Below are 23,318 nucleotides of genomic sequence, written 5' to 3'. Positions count from 1 at the left end.
ATCCTCCAGTTTGACCCTCTTACCAGAAAAATGGAGAACTTGCTTGAATAAGGGTATTCAATGGACAAACATTTAAGGTGAAAGTTTCATGGAAGATTTTTTGCCTCTGTTATCCAGTTACTGTAACAACTTTAATTTTTACTCCCATTGGGATGCTGAAAACTTACTACTGCTCTTTAACCTGACTCAAGGAACCTCTCAGAACCACCCACCCCAGCACTAGAGACGACAATTCTGTATACTCAGTAATATAATCTTTACATCTAGATATGTACTTGGGGACAGTAACATGGCAAAGTCCATAGGACTTATCTTTCCACCCATGGAAACTAAAAGACTCCTCACCTCTTTTTATAGAAATGGGTATGTTTAACTTAGTAACTTGGCTACATTCCAATTTATACTTTTACCGAAGAATGTCAGTCTGTGGGTTTAGTAGATATTTTTCTTCATTTCCTTCTGCTACACAAGAAACAGGCAAACAAATAACTGTTATATGGTGTCAGTGGCATGAAATACCTTTATATTCCAACACAGATGGGGTATCTTAATAATGGGAAGATAATCTCACACTTTAAAGAGCTTTGTTATAAAAGGTGCCATATAAAAAGGAAGTTATTATTCTTAGCTATAATACCCTAAAAAAAGGATTTACCATCTAAATGGCTGCTGAAACTTAACTGCAGAATTGCTTATAATGCTACAATCAGTTGAGGCCAAATTCAATAAAAACTCCATCCGGCATTCACACTGAGAAGACCCACATGTGCCTTTAATTTTTCTTTTTTTTAATTTCCTGGGCTTCCGGCCCAGAAATTGGATGGAAATTTTATTTAAACCTGCTCTTGTGTATCAACTTCTGGTAAATATCAGGTCTTCAGTTGACTCAAATTATGCTTTACATTTTGAGCAAAGGGAGGAAATAAAATGATGCATATCTCCTTATATACATATATTTATACACCTCTTACCTCTTCTGACTATGAAACTGTGGCTCACACGAAATGGTCATCATTACTCCTGCAAATTTAGGATGTCCTCCCTTCTGCTGCGACCATAGATTCGAAATTTCATTAAGTTCCTTTCCAGCGCTAATCAGCTTTCACCAGCACAGGCAACGAACGTAATGTGAGCTTGGAAATGACTAATTATTTGGAGATGGCAGTGGGGGGTTCAGGTTTAGATTTCTCTCCCTCTAATTTAAAGCAACTTCTCTCCTGTCTTTTTCCCGTCATTTTGCTGCCTGGGGAAAGCTCCTCCTCCTTGATAAAAATGCTCTTTCCCTTCCCATTACATAGGGTCTATGTTTATGTATGTATTAGAAGGAAAATGCATTATGAGACATCGACTTGAAAATATTAAGAGAAGAGGCACTCCTGTGATGGATGTGGGCCTGGCAGTAATTGCACCTGCTAGGTGCAAGGCATGAGCATAATTTGCATGGAAAGTTTTCTCAGTTCCTTCCAGAATACACCAGTTCTACCCAATAAAACATTCTGTCACACTCAGGGGGTTTGCCAACACATTGCCAGATTGCAAGCAAAAAGATTATTTACAGTAACCAATAACAACTGAAACGACCATAAACCACAGTTCTGTACCTGTTCTATTTTTTTCTTTTGCTAAGTAGAGAGACCTTAAGGAGCCCAAATTTACTGCAATTTAATTCTCACAGGAAAAAGCACATTATTTTTATTTATAGTAGTGAGCTCCATCTATCCTTGCTTCCCCTCTTTTGAAACATAAATAACCCCATCTTTTTTTTTTTTTTTTTAATCCAGCCATTACTTTGACAGGGAAGAACAGTTTTCCTGATAAAGTGAGAGATAGGATAAAAGTGGCCAAGACCAGACAAAGTTACCCAGTGTATCCCAGGACCCTGCTGTGTGCTCAAGGGGAAAGGAGACATCACTGCCGAAACAGCTCTGGGGGAAACCCCGCCTCACTGGACCCTTTGAAGCAGTTTTCTTTCCACCAGCAAGAAGGACTGGGGCCCTGCATGTGGGCTTCAGTGTAGGCAGCAGTGCTCTGCATCTTACTGACCTGGGTTTTCTACCTGTTATCTTTTAGGCCCCCTGAAGGAGAGTTTTCCAAAAGTTCAAATTCCATTCTGAGTTGCAGGGGACTAAACAGGAGCACTTATTCCTGGGAGAAATGAGCAAAAATGAGATAGAGGAGCCAAACAGCTATTTCCCTTAAAAGCCCTCTCAGGTCTTTTTGGCCCTGGCTGCTGCCCTTGATGAGCGGTTGTGTCCCTCTGACAGTAGGAATCAGAGAGAGGAAAGGAGAGAAGAGGGGACAGGGCTGGAAACGCTTAAGTCTAATTAAACAAACAGGAGTAGATATTTTTTTTCTAAAAAGAGAAAGTAAATTTATGCTACACTTTAAAAACAATGTCAAAGAGTTATAAAATTCAGCCCCAATTTCAGTTTTATTCACAAGGACTACTGTTAACAATATCCTGGGTCATCCTTCTAGAAATGGTGAATGCATAAACATGCATGCGCACATGTATATAAGCAAAAAACTGAAAATACTTTTCCTGAAACTTCTTCCTCCTAGTAATACCTCTTGAAGGTCATTTCACGCCAATACTAGTAGATGTACTTCCCTCTCTGTAGGTGGCTGCATTATATTCCATCCTATGTCTCCACTATACTTTAATTAGCTGTTCTTTTAATTAGCAGGCTTTCATTCAAGCCTAGGTTGCCCAACCAAACACTGTCTGTATGTATTTAAGACAATAAAGGCGATAAGATCTACCTTATAGGGTCCTTGTAAAAAGACACAAAAAATTAGTGATTATTCTCATAACTAACTCATTTCAGCCTTAGGCAAGTTAATTTCCTCCTCACTAAATCAGGGAGTAATAATAGACCCAGGGGTGTTCTGGGGACAACCAAGAACTAATTCACTTAAATTGCGCAATCCGCTACCTGGTACGTAGGGTGCCCTTAATAAATATAGGCTTTAATACTAAAATTGCCCATCTTTGCGCACTTGTGGGAGAGCAGCTGTAGGAGGCTTCCCGAGAAGTGGAACTCCTACCTTTAACCCGTGCTCCCCGGGGCCCGACTGTGCGCGCACAAGGCCACCCAGCGGTGATACGCTGACCGCCGCCCCCCTCTGGAACCGCGCCCAGGGCCCTGCGGAGGCCGAACGCACGTGGGCGCACGCTGCCTGAGCGCAGGGCGACGCGGGGTCCTGCCGGGCGCAGGGGCGCGGAAGCGCGGGTTGGCGGGGGCGGGTACGCGGGCGGCGCGAGGCGCGGGACCCCGTTGGCTGCTCCGCCGCGCTCCCCGCCCCTCCCGCCCGCCCCCCTCCCCTCCCGTCAGCCCCTCTCCCCTCTTCCCCGTGCCCGCGCCGGAGCGGCGGAAGCGCAGACACCGCTCACTTGGCGCCAGCAGCGGCCACAGCAGCCTGGCGCGCAGCGGTGGTGGCGGCTGGCAGGCGGGCGCCGCGGGCTCGGCCGGGAACGGCGCGGAACGGGAGGCTGCGGCGGCGGCGTCTCGCGCGGGCGCGCACGGCTGCCCAGCGAGCCCCGGCGATCGGCGGCTGACCGGCCGGCGGAACTGGCACCTGGTGAGCTAGCTGCAGGGACCAGGTAGGTTGGGCATGCCCGGCTCCTCTCGCCGGCCCGGGTACTGGGATGAGCCAAATGCTGGGGCAAACTTTCCGCCCTGGCTTCACGGCTCCTCAGCCCCAAAGTTTGTTTGCGGGGTAATACACTCGACGGGTCGAGAATAAAGGCTGCCTCTCCTGGCTGTTTTGCTTGGGGGAGATTATTTTCCTCCTTCTCGGTAGAGGATTGGTTTTCTGATGGGAAGACTCCGCAACTTCGGCACGAGCGTGGGGTAATGCGAGGTGGGTTCCCCTGGCTTGTCCTTATCTCAGAGGATTTGGCCAGGGAAAGTTGGGAAAAAAAAAAAAAAGTTGTTCATTGTAAGGGTGCAGAGGAAAAATCCCAGGTCCATGGTGCAGAGGATGGAAATGAGATAATTTTTTGCCAGAAACCCCCTTCCTGGCCTCCAGCTCTAAGGAAGCCAGGGTGGAGGATGCTTCCATTAGCGGTCAAGTTTGCCGAGATGCATTTTCTTTCCACTTTCAAATCTGCAGTCTTGGATGGAATGCCCCGTTGCGTTTATTTGACAGGTTTTCTCTGATGGGCTGTGATCCAGTTTAATTGAGATCGGCCCCTGTTCTTGGCTGCTTCTCCGTTCTCTAAGGAGCCCTGCAAAGCTAACCAAGCAGGTACCAGAATGTTGAGAGGTCGAGATCAGAAAACCAGGAAGTGCCAACTGGGCACTCCAAATCACAGTACCTTGGGGGATTTTTTTTTCTTTTTTTCTTTTTTTGGTTTGTTTGAAATGAACAGCTTCTGGGCTCTACTTGTGCAAAGCTCCGCACGGCTCGCCAGTCCTTGTGTCCTTTCCTGTATTGCATTTGCGTATTGATTTACAGCAGGGAGATGCGCCCAGAGGAATGATTTAATAACAAACGGTGACCGGTATGGGGAGGAGAGGAAATCCCCGTTCTGAGCCGAAGGGAGGGGAACAGACAGAGTTCTGGGAAAGGGGTGGCCAGCCTGTTCATCTCAAACCAAGATGTGGGGAAACAGAGCTAGAGAAAGCAACAGACAGGAGTTGTGTCATATGCAGGAGGGAGGTCAGAAGCCCCAGCTCATACAGTGAGTAGGTAAATCTAGAAATAATTTTAAAATGATTAAGCAAGAATAACTGGGAAAAAAAAAGTAGGAACGCTGTATGTGCTGTGGTTTCTGTCTGCCCACATCTGTTTGCCATCTCCCCACAGAGATGAATATCACACCAGTTGAAAAAGAATTCTGATCTGTTAATAGATTAAAAACAGGAATTAATCAGAACAATGATTCAGAGCCTTTCAGAGATTGAAAGGAGTAATTGCCTTTGAAAGAGCTATTGCCTCTCAATATTGAAGTCAAATGTGTTACTTTTGCCTTGTTAGCTGTGTTTACTAACAGTCATAGGACTTTGGCTGCTGTAACCTGGTATCTGTGTCTGTGGTTTTAACCCTTTGTGAGCCATGGTACTAGAGAGGAAGTTGTCTGCCGGTTAATATTCATACCCATTTGGGCAACGTTAGCAAAATGCCTAATATGTGCCAGTTACTGAGTACAGTAAGATAGGTTCTTGTAAATGTTGTTCATAAAAGATGTCTGATTGGGTTCAGCCTCCTTAATGGAAAGACTGTGCCAATTATAAAAATAGTGGCTTCAGGAATTGCTGATCTTTGAATGCTTGCTTGAAGTCATTTGAGAGTCAACATGTGGTTTGAGGACCCTGGAAAGGATCCATATCCACCAGGGACATAGAGGAAATTGCTGCACTTTTTTTTTTTTTTTTTTTTTTACATGAAAGGTGAGGTTGAATACATATGTGTGGCCCTCCTATCTAAACATGGGATATCGGAGGCACTGAATGGCTAATTGATCTGCAGGGGAATAGATTCAGGCAGTGGCTGCCTCAGACAATAACATTCAGCCCCATGTCCTATTTGCTCTCTGGATGTCATTAAGGTCAGCCGGAAGACATGAAGGCATTAAGTTCATTTCTCCAGGAGAACTCTAATTTTTAAATATCCTTCACACCACAACTGGGTAGCCCAAGTGTTCCTTAAAATGGAACAAAACATTTAATAGGACCAAAGTGCTGAGCAGTTTCAACTGGAGCAGAAGATTAGCTGCGGACAACAAGCTGCAGCCTTTCCGTTGCTGATTTACGTTCAATTTTATCACTGTCACATTTCATCTATGCCTAGTTATTACAAACTAATAGCCTCTCCACTCTGCCGGCGAAGTGTCTTTCTCTCTTGTAAGTTCCTAACTCCTTCTCATGCATTCAGTACACATCTTCCAGCTTTGTTTTAACTATGTAATTTAAGTGTCCAACTTGAAGTTCTCATTAACTCTTAATATGTTTTGTGCTGAAATAGTATATAAGTGCCCCTTTCAAACTGCCAGATCTATGTATAGTTCACTATATTGTTTCAGTGCCACCAGAGAATCGTATGACTGGTTCAATGTTCTGTGTTTTCCAGTCACCGGTTAGTAAGTTGTTAGCAGTAAAATAATGTTAAATTTATGCATTGGGAGATATTCAGATGGCAGGAGGATTTATAGATGCTGTGCATGTTTGCTTGCCGTCTCTGATTTAATGATCCCCACCAGTCCATCTTTAATAAGGCTTCTGATCTTAGGGAGTTACTTTGTCTCTTTGAAGGTGGGCATCTCTGAAGTGCTCCCATGGTTTTAATAAGCATTTATTAATCACTTAATGCTGGTGGACTACTTCCTTTCTTATGCTTGATAATAATGCATTGGATAATACCCTGTTCGCAAAGATATTTGGCAGTAATTAGCATGTTGGAGCCACAGAGTCTTTTAAGATAGAATATTGCTTTAAAATTGATGGGTTACAGATCTTAGTCTCAGATCTAATTTGTATAAAAAATTCAGAATCGGATCACATGTGCTAAATGGTTTTTGTAAAGGACACCCCCAAGTGTCCTCCCCCCCCATTCCCCTTCCCCACCATGGCTTAGTCTATCTCCTAAACGCTATGGAACATTCTTTTTGAAAACTTGCTGCACTAGAAATGTACTTTCTTGTCGGAACTTTGTATGCCGAGTTTCAATCCATAGTATGGTTTTATTTCCCCCCTTTTTATGTGCATGTTGTAAATAAGAAATAAGGCTTTGTAATAGAAGTGCTGGCAGAACTTTACTGCATCTCAAACAGCTCTGCTACTTGGAATGTAAATATTTGTAGAATCTTTACTGTGCAAGAAAGTGCCTTGCAAAAAAGTGAGGAAAAAATGACTTCTCTTAAGTAGGATAAAATAATTCACAAGGTATGCATGTTCCTTATTGCAGACATATTGACATTTTAAGAAATAGATTATATATGTTACAGCAATTCCATAGCACTCTCTTAGGTGCCTTTAGAACTCAGACTATAAATTTTCTATGTTCTAAAACAGAACAACTTTGTCCCATTTGTTTTTCTAAATCTCTTGATTTTTAATGCCTTTGAAATGTTAAAAGATGAGCTCTTGTAATTCTAAAAGCAGTTTGATTATATTTCTGATAAATGAGCCTGACAGTATACTATTTTTAATAGGAGAAAGAATTCTTGGGATCATTGCAGTACTTCAGAAAATCTTATTTTGGGAACTAGTGCGACTCAGTTCTCGTGTCCTTTTGATTCTAACTCTGGAATGTTTCTTCAGTTGGCCCACTTCCCTCCACGTCCACTCACATCACCCTACTCCAGGTCACCATCTTCTCTCCTGGGACAACTGCACTGGCTTCCCTGCCTCCTTTCTTACTTCTTTCCCCAAATCATTCTCTGCACAGCAGTCAGGGCAGTTATTCTTCTTTCTTTCTTTTTTTTTTTTTTAATTTAGTTAAATTTAGTACTCCTCTCCTTCAAGCACTTAGGTAGCTTTCTGCTGCATTCAGAACTATTCAGTATTACCTAGAGAGCGATGTAGGATTTAAACACTGCCTATCCCTCCAGCATCATCTCCTCCCATGCTTTTGGGAATAAGAACTTAGTAGGCTTTTTTTTTATGTCTGTGGTTTTGTTGACCTCCTTCCTACCTTAGGGCTTCTTCTGTTCCTTTGCCTGGTAGCTCCCCTTAGCCTTTACCCCCAAACACACAAAACATGCTTGTGTGTGTGCGTGCGTGCACGCACGCACACACATTACAAATTCTGACCAGCGTTCATTGCTTCTTAGCTCACAGTTTAAATATCAGTTACTAAGAGAGGGCTCTCTTTCATATCCTTCCTCCTCTAAATTAGGGCACCTCTGTTACGCTCTTTCTGTTCATGTCCTCCTTAACTTTCTGATAATATTCCTCCTTATCATAACTTGGAACTATTTCCTTACCTGATTCCTTGTTGACTGTTCTGTAAGCCGTCTTGTAAGCAGTTACCACATCTGTTTTACTCGCTACTGCAAAGCAGCTCCTGTCACAGTACTTGGCTCACAGTGGAGTTTGATCCACGCATGAGAATTGTGCTTTTGGGGGTGCTGAGTTTGAAGCATGTGACTGGGCACCCCTGTGACCAAAGATTCTGTCAGGAATGTCCCTGTTCAACAGAAGTCTGCACCTGGCTTTCAAAGGGTTCTTTCTGTGGCTTCGCCCACAGTCTCTTAGATCTGTAGAATATCTGCTACTTCAGACTTATTCTGTCAAAATGGAATTGATCATTTTTCTTCCCAGGCTGGTTCCAGTTTAGATGATCTCTTCTTTCTTTGATTCTCATTGTGGTCTTCAGGGCAAGTGACACCAGCGGTCTTTAGCACCATCCTCTTCCTTTGTTCTGTAACCAGTCAACTGATTAAAAATACAAGAACTTTTATTTGGGTTATTGGGCACCAGCTTAGGATTCAAGCACTTTATTCCCTTTACACTTCTTACCTAAATGCAGTAGATTAAGAAATGACCCTCCTCCCCACACTCCCTTTCTTGCTCCAGTCTTTCCAACACATGGTGCTATATTAATCCATCTTGTCATTGGACACCCACTGCCGAGAGAAAAACTGCCACTGATGCAGCCTGTCTACATGAGACTTCTTCCCCTCATTCTCCTCCATATAGAGTGTTCCAACTACAGGCGCCGTCTTTAACTTCCCTTACGATTCAGTGTAACACTTATGGCTTCACGGTCCCTGCACCCATGGGTTCCACCCCAAGCCCCTCATTCCTGTCTCAGCTCATGTCTACCCTCAATTCACTGTTACTTCTGCCAGGAAAGCTCTTTACTTTTAATCCTACCATTTGCCCAGTGATACCCATCCATCTGTTCCTCCAAGAAGTCTTTACTCTCCCTCCCAGACTAGATTTGAGCCCCATACTGTCTGCTCTCACCTGTGTTTTAAAATGTTCTTCTTTAGAGGGAGAATGGATTAGAGTTTAATTAACACTGTCCATTAGTTTAATATCTGCCTTTCCTGATAGTCTGTGGGTGGAGTGGAACACACTTATTAGGATTTTGGTAAATATTTGTGGAATGAAAGAAAGATAGTCAGATTCTACTATAGTTATATTAGGGCATCTTTTTTTGGACTTAAAATTATTTTAGTGTATATTTAAAGAGTTTTATTTTATCTTGCACAGTTTCTGGGTGACAAGTCATTCATTGACAATAGATGAATATCTTGATATGGTCTGAATTTAGAAAATTCTCTGACAGACCTATGCCCTAGAAGAAGCATAAGCTAGGGACTTCTTTGCTGGTGCAGTGGTTAAGAATCTGCCTCCCAATGCAGGGGACACAGGTTTGAGCCCTGGTCCGGGAAGATCCCACATGCCGCATGCACCACAACTACTGAGCCTGCGCTCTAGAGCCCATGAGCCACAACTACTGAGCCTGTGTGCCACAACGACTGAAGCCCACGCACCTAGAGCCTGTGCTCCGCAAAGAAGAGTAGCCCCCGATCGCCTCAACTAGAGAAAGCCCATGCACAGCATGGAAGACACAATGCAACTAAAAATTAAAAAAAAAAAAAAAAAAAGCATAAGCTAAAAGGTTGCTAGTACCAAGGATTGGTCCTTGGTGTAATTGTTTTTTTTTAGTGCGAGGGGGGTAATTTGGAATTCTCAAATTTCATTATTCTATTAGAGTAAAACATTGGCATAAGAAAGAAAGAACTAAATGACTGCATCACAACAAATCAAAAGCACTTCTTCCTAAATGGTAACTAATTACTTAAAAATGGAGGAAAGCCTTATGGACATTAAACAATCTCACCAGTCATCCGTCAAACAGAAAGCCCCTCTTACAGTGCTGAATATACTCTACTTTTCTTTCACTGCTTCCCAATTAATGATCTTTCTAGAAACATGAACTGTCCTGTTGAAATCATGGAAATTCCTTGGCCCTTACAGGACTTTCTGAGTTACCTGTGGGAGTGAGTCTTGGTAACCTGCATTTTAAAACTTTTTGTTTTGAAATAATTATACTCACAGGAAGTTGCAAAGATAGTACAGAGTGCTATATATCCTTCACCCAGCTTCCCCTGATGGTCACATTGCCTATAGCTGTTGTATGATTCCGGAACCAGGAAATTGATCCTGGTGCATTACTCTTAACTAGACAACAGATCTTATTCTGGTGTCACCATGTTTTTAGCCTGATTGCAAGAATATGTGTATACCTCTATGCCGTTTTATCCCATATATAGATTCATGTATCTAGAATTTTAATTTAAAGAACAACTATCCAGAGAGCTACAGTTTCCATGTAATCATACACTGATGTGATATTTTTGCAAGTATCTTTGAGGTTTCAAAAGTTCCACTTCCATAGACCTTTTTCCATGCAAATATTTGTCTTCTTAAATATCATGAAATTCTTTACCTTGGAGTTGCCTGTATGTAAAAGTTGCTATGGAAATGGAAATCTTGGCATTTTATAAACCAGGATGTGACATTTGGGTGGTTCTCTGGGGTCATCGGTTTGGGAACCTGTGTTGACTTTCCATACTACTTTTAAAGAGTTCTGCAGGCAAGGATGTTTATCAGTGTAACCAGACTTGGACAGTATTTTTATGCCACCGGGACAAAGACCCAGCTGAATACTTTCTTGTACTTTCTAACTGAATCAGAGTCCATTATTATTTCTTACATAGAAATAGTTACTCTTTAAAATAACTTAACACATTGCAGTAGTCGGTAATGACCCTTTTCAGGCAATTAAAATCAACCGGAACAATGTAGCTAGCGATCTAATCTGATGGCTGCTACTCAGTTGGGCTGGCTGCTTCTGTGAATGTAAAGCAGCAGAAAGTTGCTGATTACCATTCCTTGTTACTAATTCTGATGAATATTCTGAAGGCTCTGGAATACAGATAAGGCACAGTTGTACCAAAGTCGGGTGTATGCAACAGTAGACAGTACCTCCCTTACCCCTATCCATCCCCTATACTTACAAAGGCATTTACATTTGTATATATTAGACAGTTTGTCATTTTTCTCAGCTATTCTCAGTGACCCTTTACTAGGACTTTTTATTTTTGCCAAGTAAAACCAACTAAGAACTGGGTATATCTGTGCAATTTGGAAATTTGAGCCTTGTGTATCAAAGATTTTCTCTCTTTCTCACTTTTTCATACCATTAAATGAAATGTTTCTCATATGCAATGGCAAGATATAATGTTTATATTTAGTTCTAATTTACTGAACTGTTATGGTGAGACCGCCATGTAAAGAAGCCCAGACAAGCCTTCACTAATATTAACCAGTAATTGCCCCTGTGGAGTTGGTTCTCTAGTATTTAGTAGAAATATGTTTTTAAAAATAACAGAAGGGTCTCAATATATGCGTTTTGTTATGTCATGAAACAAACCACATATTCTGTGAAGATGCTTATATGTGGAGGGCATATTTCCATATAATGCGAAATGCTAGACTTATAGGCATTATTTCTTTTTAATCTAGTAGGGTCTTAATTGTCTGTTGCTGTAAATGGTTTTGTATTACGACTTGCTTGGAAATATCTTTTGTCATTTTTCTAGAAATTTCTTATGGGGTTTTCCTCCTGAATCTTGATTTTTAAAAAAATTCTTACATCTGTTTATTAATAATCTGATTATTTCTTTGTCATTCTTCTCGCCCACTTTGATCCTCCCCACACACAGATTACCCAAGCCATAGATTAGAATATGGAATAGATTAATACCAAATCATAAATTCATAGGGTAAGAAATACATCCATTTTGTATGCTTTCAAGCCAAAGAGAATAAAATCAAATGATGGGGAGGTGTTTGCACTTTTATATAGGATTAAATGCCCGTGTTATTTAAAGTTAGTTTCTTCTTCCTCCTCCTCTTTTTCATCTCTCTTCTCTTTCTCTTCTTTTTCTTAGTTTTCTTTCTTGCTTTAGGGTCATATTTTTGAATTGACTCTTCTGTACTGACCCCTAGTGGGTAAATGTTTTCAGTTGTCTCTAATTGAAAATATTACATATATTTGTTTGCAGGTGTTCCACCCCCAACACCCAGGGATGGGAAAGGCAAGTCTAAAATATATCAAGTTTGACCATCAGAGAAAAATAACCTTAGAAAAAGATAAAGCACACATCAGCCCTGTTGGGAGACTGTTTGCAAAGATGGCTGCAATAATACTGTCCTTGGTACTCTGCACAGTGACGTGCTTTTTTTTTTTTGCTTTAAGCAATGAGCCTATTTCCCTTCCCTTTGAATCTGGGCTAGCCTATGGAATTTGAGCTATAAAATGTGGACAGAGTGAAGTGGCGTGATTGTGAGTGCTGAGCCTCAGCCTCAAGACACTGAGATTCCATTCTTGCCTCTTCCTGAGACCACCATGTAAAGAAGCCCAGACAAGCCTTTTTGACAGGAGAGGCCAGGTAAAGACAGTGTCAATAGCCAGAATTGGTAGTCAGTCATGTCAGCGATCAATTAAGTCGTCAGAAGATTAAGATAACATGAGTGCCCCCGGCAGAACTTGCAAACAAGTTGCTCAGCTGAGCTCAGGTCAAGTGCATAATCACCAGCAAATGAATATGGTTAAGTGGTTCAGTTAGGGGGTAGTTTTTGCAGCAGTCACACATTCGAATTTAAAAAGCATATTTTAAAAAATGTAGATAAATATTTTAAAAATGTGGGGTCTTGTCTCTTTTTTGTTATTTTATAAATGTTTTAGCTAGCTTTTCTTGGGTAACAGATGATCTGAAAATCTCAGGGACTTCTAACAACAGATTTTCCTCACCTGTATTACCTGTGAGCTGAGGCTTGACTCTGGGACAGCCTGGCTCCCTTCCATGCTGTGGACTGACTGTGCACCTGCCCTACGTGACTTTTCATCCTGGCGTCCAGGTTGAAGGCACAGCCATGTAGTGGATGCTGTAGTGCTCCATCCAGGCCCACCAATTTAGGGCCAACATGTCTACCCACGTCTGCTTGGAATATCACCTGCCGATGGCCCACCAGTTCATCCGTCACCTGGGAATTTCCTTCTGTGCAGGGAACTGTCTCAAGCCAAGGCTGTGCCTTTTCTTGGGTGATGGCTCATGCCAGCGCCTGGCTGATACAGGGGCAACAAAACCTGGTCCCTTGGCCTTGATTTAGGACAACTCTGGAGGGTCATCCGAGCACCAAAAGCCCTTTAGGACCAACTGATGCCCCCATTGCAACTACTTTAAGTTTCACAGTCCCCCTCTGCCTGTTCTTGCTTTGTTTACTTCCTTAAACCTGTTTTTTTCAAGAGCATTTCTCCATAAACCTTCTTCCTCTCAGATTTTGTTTCTAGCGAATCCAAGTTAAGAAAGGCCCTTATCTGGGACACATTCTCATGACAGGGGGTGGAAACCCAAGAGGCTTAGCTGAACTGTGCAGTTGCTTAAAACTTTGGCTAGAACTGGTCATATATCAGGTTTTCTAACCTTTCATTGGCCAAAAGTCACTGTGAGGCCAATAAAAAAGGTAAAGATAAGTGAATGTTTACAAATAATAGTATAATCTACCATAGTCTACCTTATACACACAAAATATACTTTTAGTCACATGTACACAAATTATGCTCACTCCCTTTACAAGAATTATACCCCAAAAGTCTTACCTAATCATGTCATCAGGCTGGAAGTCCAAGATTTTATTAAGGTCCCAGTATCTTATGAGATGGAACCAAACCACTACTAGCACATTATAGTTTCTGCTGGGTCCTGGCGTATGGCTCATACCTTGATATGCTACTGAAAAACTGCATGCCCAAGACAATGGGCAGAAACGTATTCTACATATAGGCCTGGGGGTGAAGAAGGAATATTTGTGAATAAGAATACAGTTTACCTATATGATTTAGCTACTGCCACAATGATTCTACATAAGAAGCAACCGGAAAATTTCAGTAGCGTCAAAGAAGAGGAATTTATCTAGTTCTCACTACTATGGATTGGCTGGGGTAGCTCTGCTGAACTCAGCTGGGCTTGCTCATGTTTTTATGGGTGAGCTAGAGTTGGCAGATCTTGACTGGGCTTGGCTGGGGTGCTTTGCTCAAGCTGCAGGTCTGGCTGGCTCAGGTATTTCCACATGCTATTTTGGGGTGCAAGCTAAAGGAGAAGCTCTGTGGTAGAAACTACGCTTATGCCAATTGCATAGGTGCAAAAAGGTAAGTGGAAACATATAAGGTCTGTTTTGATCTTGGCTTGCGACTAGCGTGCTATCACTTCTGTAGTGTTCTGTGGGCCATAACAAGAAACATGGCCAAACTCAGATTCAAGGGAGGGGAATTATCCTCTGCCCCTTAAGTGGGAGGAACTGTAAAGTCACATGGCCAAGGGCGTAGGTACAGGAAGGGGTGGAGAATTGAGGCCAGTAATGCAATCTGCCATACCGCAAAATCTCATATCCATTAAGCCTTGTAAATTCCCTCTAGATTTCAGTTGCTTTTCAGATAAGAAACAGGAAATGTAAATGTCACTTTGTTGCCCGTGAATGAATTATAACTCTCTAATTGCTGCCTAAGTGGAGGAGTCCTGTATAAGGCCCAGGAATACAGAGAGAGAGAAAATATAATGAAAGCTCTCAGGGAACATACAGTTGAATGGCAAGAACTGACATGTATTTAGAAACCTAGTGAACAGTATTATGAAATTGTGCCTAGTCATAATGCCTATGCTTCTTAATCCAGGCAAACTTCGTTTACCACTTAATAGTTTGTGCCCTTGGGTACATTAATTGACTCTCTGCAGTCTAGTTTCTTCATCTGTAAAGCTGGAATATTGGCTCCAGCTGTGTAGATTTGTAATAAATACAGGAGGTAAGGACCTCAGGAGATACATGAGGCCCTTAGGAAAACTCAGTAGTTTTGCTACCTTTTGATGTTTGTGTTTTTATTAGTGTTGGTGTCCATATTATTCACTATTTGCATTTTATAGTATATATATGCATAGAATAATGGAGATGTGGTTTATGCTAAACGACGAGAGTTGAGAAGAAAAGGAAACTGAGGTGACTATCAAGTAGAATAATCAGGGAAGGCTTCCTGTCAATCTAAGACTAGGCTGAATCCTCAATGCATGGAAGGCTGGAAGTCAAAGCACACGCTGTTTGGTTGGTAAGAGCTGCCCTGGCAAGTTCTTGAACCAGTGAGTCATTTCCTTGCTTGTTGTAGTTGAGAGCTTGTTAAGGGGCTACTTGGCAGATTGTAAGTTGTAACAGTAGAAGACCTTGCTTTGGGCGGAGTGTCAGATATTAGCGCGTGGAGGTAGATTGGAGGCGGTGTCCTGTTGTCAATCTCAGATATTAGGAGACCAAGGAGGGGGTGGATCTAGGTAAAATCTCTCTGTAAATATCTTTCATGTTTTTGTCCAAAAATCCTTATAAAGCTTAGCATGTTGGAATCTGTGTTACTAGTGAGGCCAAAAAGATTCATAGAATGCTTTAGATCAAATAACAGGTTAATGACCTAACCAGAAATGGAATCCATATTGTCCCATGTCTGGAAGCAATGCATTTTTCACTCCAGAACAGCATCCACTTTTTTTTTTTTTTTTTTTTTTTGCGGTACACGGGCCTCTCACTGTTGTGGCCTCTCCCATTGCGGAGCACAGGCTCCGTATGCGCAGGCTCTGTGACCATGGCTCACGGGCCTAGCCGCTCCACTGCATGTGGGATCTTCCCGGACCGGGGCACGAACCCGTGTCCCCTGCATCGGCAGGCGGACTCCCAACCACTGCGCCACCAGGGAAGCCCCAGCCTCCACTTTTGAGAAAAAAATTTATATGCCTGTAAATGGGAGCTATTGACTTGTCTTCCATAGTGATTGTGAGTGAACTTTTCTACTCATCTCAGACCCCAAGGGACTCATTTGTCTCTCAATATAAGATTTCATCTCTAGGACTAAAATTGAGTTTACTTTTCAGGACCTCTTTCAGCTTCCCATCCCAGCTTAAACCTGTCTCTTCCCTTCTTTGCAGGGCGGTCCGCCCTCTGCTCTTTTGGTCATGGAGTCTTTGATTGGCTCATTTTCCTTCTCCCTCATATGAATCATTTATTTTTTGCCTCTTTTTCTGTTCATTGTAAAGAGAGGAACACAGAATCTAACAAAAAATTTCATCCACCGCTGGTGCTTTCCTTTCCATTTTTCCGTATTAATATCTGGAATCCTCTTAATGGTTTTCTTTACTCCTGTCAAAAACATATGCATGTTTTAAAAAATTCAGTTTAACGACTCTCTTTTCTCTCTCTCTTTAGCTCAGTTAGCTTTATTTAAAGGTCTAAACCTATTTATGTTGTTTGCTTTATTACTGATTAGAAACTGTTGGTAATTATTTACCCCTCCCCAGGAGAGGAGGATTTTTTCCCTGCCCCATCGTTGATGGCAGGCTCGGTCCCTTGACTTACTTTGGCCAATGGAATTGTGAACACTTCACATTTAGTTACTTCCCGTAGGGGCTCTGGGAGCCAGGACATGGTTCTGTGTGTCCTCATCTGCTTCTGCCGCTGTAGAAGCCCATGTGAAGATGGAGTTTCTGTGAGCCTGGAGCTTGAGTGACTGCCTTGTGCAGAGCCCTCTGTTGACCTGCAGTAGACATCATATATGAGCATGAGATAAACTTCATTGTCACCATCTACAGAGAGCTTCAAGTTATTGGTTGGTACAGCATAACCTGCCTTATGCTGGTCAATATACAACATCTACGTGGATGTTTCAGAGCCCTTCAACCTCAATATGTGTAGAGCTGACCTCTTCAGCATCCTGGCCAGAGTTACTTTTCTACCAGTGTTCTCCACTGTCCCCACAAGAAAGCAACACCAGGATCGAATCACTTGCTCAACCCATAAACCTGGGACTTCCTGCTGACTTCTTCCCCTTTTTGAGCCCATATTGAATTAGCAACAAGTCTTGTCTTTCCTACATCCAAAATATCTCCTGAAACTGCCCACTTCTCTCCACCTTTAATGCCAACAGCTTCAATTAAACAACCATCATCATTTTTCCCAGTTATTACAAAAACATCCAGTCTGGTTTCTCCTGTCTCCAGTATCTTTCTTGACTATTTTGATTCTATTTCCACACTGCAGCAAGTGTTTTAAATATGCAACCCTGTTGAAATGCTTACCAAAACTTTAGTAACTTTCAGTTGACCTTAAGGTAAAGTCCAGGTTACTTGACCTGGCTCCTAAGGACTCTGTGTGATCTCTCCCCTTCCTGCCCTCACTGGCCTTACTCCGGGGAGCTCCTCCCTGTGCTTTCTGACGCTAGCGATGACGGACATCCGTTTCTTGAGCAGGCCTTTGCGTATGCTGTGGCCACTGGCTGGGGTACGCTTCCCCACCCCCATTGCTTCTGCCCCATCCCCGCACATACATTCATACACACTCACCCAGCAGCCATTGCCTGGCTCACTCCTGTGCCTCCTTCAAGTTTCAAATTAAACAGCACTTCCTGACCAGATGACAGTCTTTTGCTCTACCTTCTGTATCTCTCATTATTCTTCCTGAGTGTCTGTTTTCCAGATTGAGTAGTTTGAGGGAAAGGAATGTGTCTTTCTCGGCCCCTCCTGTCGTACCCCCCAATGCCTGGCAGAGAGCAGGCTCTCAAAAATATCGAGCCAGTTAGATGAAATCCACAAATAACCTGCAAACCACTCATGAGCTTTCCCTGTTTGAATGCTTCTAACTCTTTGTATAGTTGAGATTTTTCAGCACCATTTAATGTGGAATAATTATGTACTAAGTGCTATGCTAACCACTTCATTTAATCTTTACAACAAATGAGCACCGTAGCTACCTTTCTCATGATGCTTATCATATTGCTTCAACATAGTTATTTCTAGATTTAGAAAAAATCTCCACATCTATATTTTAACTCTTTGTTACGATAGCATTTGGTATACTGTATTATAATTGCCTTTATACCCCTCTGTGCTATAAAATGTTCTACCTGCTGGTCACCTGTTCCTGGCATACAACCTGTATCTTCGTAGGCATTCCATATTCATTTGATGAATTACTAATCATGCTTAAACTCACATTAAATGGTTGATATCACTGTGGTTATTTTTTTCTCTGTGCCTTACAACTAGAGATGCCTCACTGGAAGGAAATATTTGTTCATTGATTCTTTTGTAGAATTAATAGGAATTCCTTACAGTATTAAGGAAGGTAGTGTAACTATGGAAATGACCTGGCATTGAATTCAACTATAAATGTATCGGTTACTTTTTGCAGGGTGACAAACCATCCCCAAATTTAGTGGTTTAAAACATTCATTTTATCATTCACGATTGTGTGAGCGGGTTAGGAATTCGAACAGGGCTCTTCAGGGATAGCGCATCTCTAATCCATGTGGTGATGTCTGGGGTGACTTGGCTGGGCCTGGGAAATCTGAGATAACTTCACTCACAAGCTTGGTGCGTCAGCTGGGGTAGCTGGAGTGACTGGGACCTGAGTGGGTTGCTGTCTCTCACCTGTCATCATTCAGTAACCTAGGCTTACTTTACTTTCCACGAGAGTGAAAGTGGAAATCTCTTAAGCTCTAAGCTCAGGACTGGCGGAGCGTCCCCTCTACTGCATTCTGTTGAGTAAAGCATGTCACGAGGCCAGTCCAGAATCAAGAGTAGGGGAAATACTTGATTGGAAGAAGCAGCGTGGTGCACAGCATTAAAAGGGATTGTTGACTGCCATGTTTACAGACTATCTGCCACTCTAAGGGAGCTCTTTATCTTCTAAAATTTCTTCTAGAAGTTTCCAAGATACTAATTGGTATGGGGAATAGAAAGTCTATTCTGTTAAATTCAATGTCTTGTGATTTACTAAAAGTTAATATTTTTTTGTAAAACCTGAAGTCATTTCTAAAACTCCTAAAGGACTTATCCATTCTGTTTCCCTCATTATTACCACATTTATTTTTAGTATTGCTAGAAGTGTCTAATTTTTAATGATTAAGAACAATAAACAGAAATTAATCCTGATGAGTGAATTAGAGTGAAAAGTGTCACCTGCAAAGATGGCTTTGAACATTGTAAGCTTGTTTTAAGTATGTTGTGATGATACTTGTTTGGTTTTAAAATTTACATATGCAAAGTACAAATCCCTGAAAAAGAAACTTCCAAGTCCACAGTAATGCAAGTTTGCAAGAAGTTTTCTTTTATGAGTGCTGCTCTAACTTTATCTGTTTTTAAAAATAAATGTGCTGATCAATGTCATGAATAATTAAGTGAAAGGAGTTGTGGGATTTGGGGCTGTTTTCTTTTTAGTAATTGTAAATTCCATTTCACAAAGCCACAGCTCAGTGGCTAGGATGAAAAAAGTCTGGGTTTTCCTTATTCATTAAAAAAAATCTCCCCGATAAAATGGAGTTCTAGAAAGATTTTTGCTTAGAGTATATAGAGATTTTTCACATACGATATTAAATCATGTGAAGAGGTTTATATGTCTAATGAAATCATTCTTCCAAAGATAATGATAAAGTTTCTCTCTGAAATGGTTAGAAAGGGTGGTTTTCTGGTACAGGACCAAACCTAGTATAAGTCTGATTGATAGAAGCTTGTATACAATCAATCTGCATTGATAGATTCCTGTGTTGGACCTCTGAACTGATGAGACGGTGAATGGAGACCTCTTACCCTTTTCATTACTTTGTTGCCTTAGAGTTCTATGTAAATGGAATGGATGGTGTATTTAAATTGACTGTTCTCCTGCCAGTGTACCCAGGGGGACGGGAGGGACCTCACTTCCAGGGCAACATTGGTCATGCTTCCCTTGAAGGGAAAAGGATTAATTCTGGGTCCATAAGGCACACGTTGATGCCATGTTGGAGATGTTGGAACTCTGCCTCAAAAACAGTGATACCTCCTGGTGACAGAATTATACCCTTTCCAACTGGAAAGACCCTTGGTGCTCAAGTCCATTGCCTTTTAAATTTTGCATTCATTGATTTGCCCAGGGAATGGGAGCCATTGATTTCAGTGTTGGTGATACATTGTGGGGTTTTTTGTTTTTGTTTTCCATACGTTGTTTAAAACTTTTCTGAAATAGGAGATGCTATTTGGAATATGTAACTAGAGTACTGTGATTTTAATTTAAGTGCAAACACTGATGGAATTGCCCACTGCAAACAGCCCTGTAGCCTAGCACACCCACATGGAGTGCAGTAGGATATTTCCAACAAACTGGATGCTTACAGTCTATTGAGAGGCTTCCTATGCTACTTGGCGCACCCTCGTCTCTCACTGGGCATGTAGCGAGGAGAATAAAATCTTCCCCTTGGAGTTTCATCTCTTCTCTTCCATGTTCCCTTGGTCTTTTCTCTTTCTGTCTTACAAAGTGCCGTGTCTCCTTCTCCTCTAGAGAGTGAATTGTCAGTCACTCTGTTCACGTTACTCCACTATACTCTGGCTTGGTGGTGGAAGGGGGTTGGGAGAAGATATATATATATATATATATATATATTTTTTTTTTTTGATAATTCTGTTTTATAAGAATTTTTAAGTCAGTGACGCAGCTCTTACTCTCTAGGGCTTCCTCTTAGCAGATGCTCAAATAACAGAGGCTGCAGCTAATATCGATCCTGTTCTCAAAACAGTACCAACCAGTGAACAGGAACAAAGCCCTGTATATATTTATTTTTAAAAAAAAGAAAAAATCAAAATGTGTGTATGCGTATGTATATATACACACATATATGTGGCCTTTAAAGTTAAACTGAGCTTCAGTTTTCTCACCTATAAAATCAACTTTTCAACATTAAAAGTAATACAGTTTCCAGCACAGAGATACTCAGTCATTGGTACTTGTAATTACTCTGCTAAAATAGCAATAGTATTTTCTTAGCGTTAATGAGAATATTTTCTCTTCCTGTGAGCACATAGACTTTATAACACCGTTAGGAGTTCTGGACTAGTATGTTATATTTTTGGAAGTTTAAAGTCACATGTAGTAATCTCTCAACCTTACAAGTCTCTCCATTGTTCTTTGATGTTCAGTAACAAATCACCTTTGCACCAGAAGTTGTTACAAAAAAGAAGAGAAAATGGAGTTTCTATTCTTTCAACCACTTACATGCATTGAAATTTGAGAGAGAGAGAGATGATTCAGTAGGATCTGAGGAGAAGCTATCACAACGCTAATGTATTATGTATGTCAAACCACAAAAAAGTCATTAATTAGCCACAATGCATTTTGGACTCTGTGTCATAAATTGTTCTCCAGTGAAAACAGATTTGCCAAGCTATAAAACTCTCAGTTAATTTTCCAGTCAGAATTTGTGCAACATCTTCTAAAAACAAAAACAAAATTCAACATCTAATAATAAATGTTAGACTTGAGTCAGTTTGCATATTCATTTACATTTTAGGAAGCTAAGGTTATTTTAAAGCTGTATTTGTACCTAAAACCTACTAGCCACTCAGTGGCTGCTAGTTTTATGAAGTGATTAAAGGTAATGATTGTTGACTTAGTAAATTGTGCATATTTTGTTCTGTAACCTTACTAGAAAAAGAGATTTCCTAGAGAGAATGTATGACCAGTGAGACGTATAGACCTGGAGTTTTGTTTAAGCTTTTTAAAAGATAAGTTTATTAAGAACACTAGAGGTGAATCTTCAGTTAGGTGTGACCCACAATCATTTGCTGTGAAGAAAATTCCTATTAAGAATCTGTGCTTTGGGCTTCCCTGGTGGCGCAGTGCTTAAGAATGCGCCTGCCAAAGCAGGAGACACGGGTTCGGAGCCCTGGTCTGGGAAGATCCCTTGTGCCGCGGAGCAACTAAGCCCGTGAGCCACAGCTGCTGAGCCTGCGCTCTAGAGCCCATGAGCCACAACTACTGAGCCCTCGTGCCACAACTACTGAAGCCTGCGTGCCTAGAGCCCATGCTGTGCAACAAGAGAAGCCACTGCAATGAGAAGACAGCATACCGCAACGAAGAGTAGCCCCCGCTCACTGCAACTAGAGAAAGCCTGCACGCAGGAACAAAGACCCAACGATGCGAAAAATAAGTAAAAATTTATTAAAAAAAAAAAAAGGATCTGTGCTTTACCCTCATTTTCGTTCAGGGAAACAGTGACCCAGGATGTCAGCCTCATAGCCAAGGCCCGTGGGGCAGCCACATCCTGAAGTCTGAGGGCTGAGAGAAAATGTGTGTTACTTTCTTTAAGAATTACTAGATATAATTTGTATATGTTTCATTTTGTTTTTCTTTTTTGCCAAGTGAGGCATTTTGGAGTAGATGTATTTTCAACCAGTTCTCAGTTCTAGGTTAAAATGAATCAACAAATCTTTTCCTGTTTCATGTGGAAATCAGTAATCATTGACAGGAGGTTTCTTCCTATTGCCCTCCTGTACACTGCTGAGCTTCTAGAACATGTGCCCTACACCTGCCCCCTTGATTTCTTGTCCTCTCCTGGTTTGTATGGCCTTCCTGTCTGCCTTCTGATCTCAGCCCTATACAAGTGGCATTTCTGCGGTCACAGGCAGCTTCTTAGGTCAAGATCAGTGGTTCTGTCTCAGTCCTTGTTTCCAGGCTGTCAATGCTACTTGCTGCCTATCTTTGCCATCACTTTACCTCTTTTGACTTTCATACCACTGAACTTTTGGTGTTCTTTTATATGTCTGCTGTCTGGCTGATTTTTATCCTTCATTCCCTTGCTTGTTGTAGATGTTATCTGAGCTTCAGTCCTTGACTGTCTTTTCTTTTTTCCCCATCTTTCTTCCATTAGAGAGTCCTTCCATCCTCTCTATAACTCTGTTATTCCTGTGTCCTGATTATGTATTGTCAGTCCCAGTTTGCCAACCGCTGTCCACCATTTCGATTTGAATGTCTTAGTGTTGATTTAAACTTGAGTGTGTCTGAAATTGAACTCATCTTTCTCCTCGGATATGGCTTCTTGACTCACACTGCCCAATTTCTGACTCTGGACCATCAAGTCTTCCCTATCAGGGGAGCCAGAAACCTTGGAGTTCCCACTGATTCTTTCCTTACCTTCCTAACCGTGCACTTATCATGCTGGAATCTTCTTTATGTTGTTCCTCAGATCCATCTCCCCACCCCCATTCCCCTGGTTTAGGCTTTTATTGTCACGTTACCATGGGTACATCTGCAGCCTCCAGGTTTCTCCTCTCCTCCTGTCAATCTTTATGGTACCATATTGGTTACCTTTGGACACAGCTGTGTTCACACAGCTTTCTCACTGCATGAGTGTAATACCTTCTTGCTGCTTGTAGGGAAAAAAAAGCTATTAACCTGGCATTCAAGGCTTCCTACATTTTGACAACAGTATTATTCTTTCAATTGCTCTCCTCGGAGTCA

This window comes from Delphinapterus leucas, chromosome 10 (assembly GCF_059928025.1).
Source record: "Delphinapterus leucas isolate spDelLeu-1000000601 "Yukka" chromosome 10, BTC_Dleu_Yukka2, whole genome shotgun sequence".
NCBI classification, from domain to species: Eukaryota; Metazoa; Chordata; class Mammalia; order Artiodactyla; family Monodontidae; genus Delphinapterus; species Delphinapterus leucas.
Note: the sequence above shows the minus strand (reverse complement) of the source record.